Source organism: Calypte anna, chromosome 15 (genome assembly GCF_003957555.1).
Source record: "Calypte anna isolate BGI_N300 chromosome 15, bCalAnn1_v1.p, whole genome shotgun sequence".
Classification (NCBI taxonomy): Eukaryota; Metazoa; Chordata; class Aves; order Apodiformes; family Trochilidae; genus Calypte; species Calypte anna.
Window position 1 is genome coordinate 10,182,359 of NC_044261.1, and position 3,342 is coordinate 10,185,700.

The following is a 3,342-nucleotide window of genomic DNA, read 5'->3' on the forward strand; positions in this document are numbered from 1 at the left end:
GTAAGAGAGCTTACAGGAATGGGTAATAAGTTATAATAAGTGAAATTGTGAGCTGGCCCCTGTGCTTTCAGCAGGAGCTGTGGATGCTGTTGTGAGGCTCACTGACCTGATCTAGCCTGCAGGAGGAGTCCTGCAGCCAGCCTGAGGCTCTCCTGCACCAGAAGCTGGGCAGGTTGGGTTCCTACCTCACACTCCGAAGACTGGAACCCCTACAGGGTTAGGCAGAATCAGAACCCAGTAAGGATCGGGAGAGACAAACTTGGCTCTGTGTGCAGGTGGTTGTTCTCACTGCCACTGAGACCACTGTCTCTGGGGAGTGAGGTTGTTCTTTGTTGCCTGAGTTAAGAAGGGCAGAAGGGAAATCTGAGTGAGCAGATCTGTTTCTTCAGATGGGCCTGTGAGGGGAACTGGTGGATGGTGTCCATTTGCTTTGCAAATGTGGCTGTAGTTGGCTTAAAAATAAAATACAAGAATTTAAAAACCTCTCAGTTTTTCATAAAGGAGGGCAGAATCTTGTAGGAGTGTCCAGAGTGGAGCCTGTGGTGGCTTAGCAGGGCTGCACTGAGAGCTGAGTGCTGGAGAAACAGCTGAACCCCACTGTGTCACAGCCCTCCCAGGGAGCAGGAGTTCCACGGTTGGGGCAGGCACTCTGCATGGCATTGGGGTCCTTGTTTCCCAGGCTGTGACATGACCATTAAAGATGGAAGCATCCTTGCCATGCCTTGGCATCGTGCCAGCAAGATGCAGAGCAAGTTAGTGTTTGGGTATCGAGTCTTTCTGCCAGATCACACCAGAAGAAAACCCCAAGAAAAAAACCTGTTGGTTGTTCTAGATCCTGTCCCTTCCCTCCCCTGCTGTGTCCCACAGATTCCCCAGTGACCCAACCGAGGACAGCGGCTGGAGGATCTGGTGAGCCTCGGGAGATGAGCCAAGGTTCCCTTTTTCTTGAATCAAACTGCACACTGCCGGCTGGCTGCCAGGCTCCTGCCACCCTGCCCTGATCTCTCCCTTTGACCAGACCACACTGGACTGAACCCAAGGAGATCATCTCGCTTTCTTACTAACCACCGACGGTTTACGCTTCTCCCCTCCCTGCCCCCAGCCCACCGATTCTTCTTTTATTTATTTTATTAGCTGTTAGTTTTATTTTTTTATTTTATTTTTTTATCTTTTTTGGGGGGCTACCCCTTCTTTTTGTTGTTTGCTCTTTCCCGAGCTAGTAGACATATTTTATGAATTGGCTTTGTGATTGTGTTAGGTAGTTTTTATTGAGGAGTATTTTTATTTGGCTTTGAAACTGTTTTGAATATTTTCAGCTCTGTTTGTTGTTGTCGTCAGTGTTTTTAAAGCACGGTATGTAACAAGAATGCAGTTCTGAAGGGAAGAAAGAGACACAGAGAGAAAAGGCTGAGAGGAACTGATGTATTTCTATTTTTTTTTTAAAGAAACTGTTTTTAATTGTTTCTGTTTTGTAAATCTGAGGCTTGGAAAAGTGTGAAACTCTAAGGATCCGAAAACGTTGGACATCGCTATGGAACAAAACAAATGTATATTTTGCTAAGTGAAAAACACTATCCTTACAGCTGAAAGATTTTTTTTTCCTAGGTTTAGTTTTATGTGGGGTTTTCTTTTTCCTCCTGTATAATATGTAAATATTGTGAGCTGAACCTGGCTGCTTCCTGCAGCCTGGCTCCAAGGAGCAGCTCCAGGTCCTGGACTTGGTGCCGCAGTGTGAGCAATACTCTCCAGCAGAATCCTGACAGGACTCCATTCTTTTTTTGTACACCTTTTACTGTAAGATTTTAAGACCTCTGATGAGATAAAAGGGGGGGTGGGGGGAGGGAGGGGGGTGAAAGGTATCAGCCATTGGCTGTTTTGCTGAGCGGGTTAAAGCTGCTTCCAATCGCTCGATGTACAGACTCCATCACTGGACTCCGTAGTGCCAGCCTCTGGTTGGGCTTTAGGTAAAGGGCTTTACTGCCACTGCTTGTCTTGGTTACTCTGAAAGGAATTCACTCTCCAAACACTATCACTCGTGTCAAGATTTCCTGGGATAGGGGATCCTCCTCTGGAGGTCAGGGTATTATTGGAAGGGGTGTCCAGCCAGGGCTGGGGGAGATTTGGGTGGTCATTCTCTGGAGGGCAGGGCGTTGGGGTAGGGGAGTCATTAATGGGGGAGAAAAGCATAAGGGTGGTGATTTGGGGGCGGGTTAAGGGCTTCTCAGGGATTATATGAATTATAGAATTGCAGCTTCCCATTTGCTTTACTCTATGTTCTGAAGACTCTGGGAATTTGTCTGTTGTCCTGTGTGGGGTTGCTCCTTCTCCAGAACCTGCCGGGGCCTCCCCTGGCACAATCCAGGCCCTGCAAACAGGCCCCTGCCAGGGGAAGCCTCCTGCAGAAGCACGTGGGGCAGGTTTGGGTCCGGATTTCAGTGAACCAAAGACCTTGTTAAGGGGGTGATTAAGCCTTTTATTAAGATGCAGCCAAACTCTTTTCCCAGGGAAATAACTGCTTCATCTTAAGTTTTAAAAATCATTCCCTCCCTTCCCCCAAACTGAGCCCCTGTAAGGGAGAAGGGCATTTAGAAAAGGACTGGGAGGGCCACAGAGTCCTTCTTCTCTTCCATCCTTCCCCCATCTGCCAGGGCTTGTCCTGACCTGGGTGATGCGTTTGGAGAGTTCTGTTTAGGTAAGAGGGTACTTAACAGATTCGTACTGAAAACACAAAGCAATAATTTTTGTTACTGAGACAAGAGTCTGTATGTCTGTTTTTTTAAATATTTCCTAATTAAAGAAGAGCTGCATTTTATTGGGTTTATTTTTATTCTATATACTTCAAATTTGGGTCTGCAGCCAGCACTTTCCTCTTGGTAAATGTGCTGAACTGCTGCCGTGCCCCCTCCAGACACCCGAGGGCAGCTGTGCTGCTGCTGGGCTGGGATTCACTCTCTGGCCAGTGCTGCCACTGCCTGGAGGCTGGGGCTCCGGTTTCAGGGTGGGCATTTTTTTTAAAAGAAATAAAGCTGTGTTTTTAAGCCAGTAAGTTATTACACTCCAATGTTTGTTCTCTCCACACCTGTAACCCTTTTTCCAGATTTCAGTTTTAAATTCCTAATAAATTATTTGAAAACTGTCCTTTTCTGTCTTTATTTGGGGGTGGGAGATTTTCCAATGGAGGAGATTTCAGGTGAACTTGGACATGGCATGAGTCACATCCTGCCCACTGGGATAAAAGCCCCAAGCAGGGCTTGGACTTTTCTGCTTCCAGCTTTTGGCAGTGGCCCATTTAATAATGAGGCAGACCTGGTTTTAAGAGAGATCATGGCTCTTCTCTGTGTC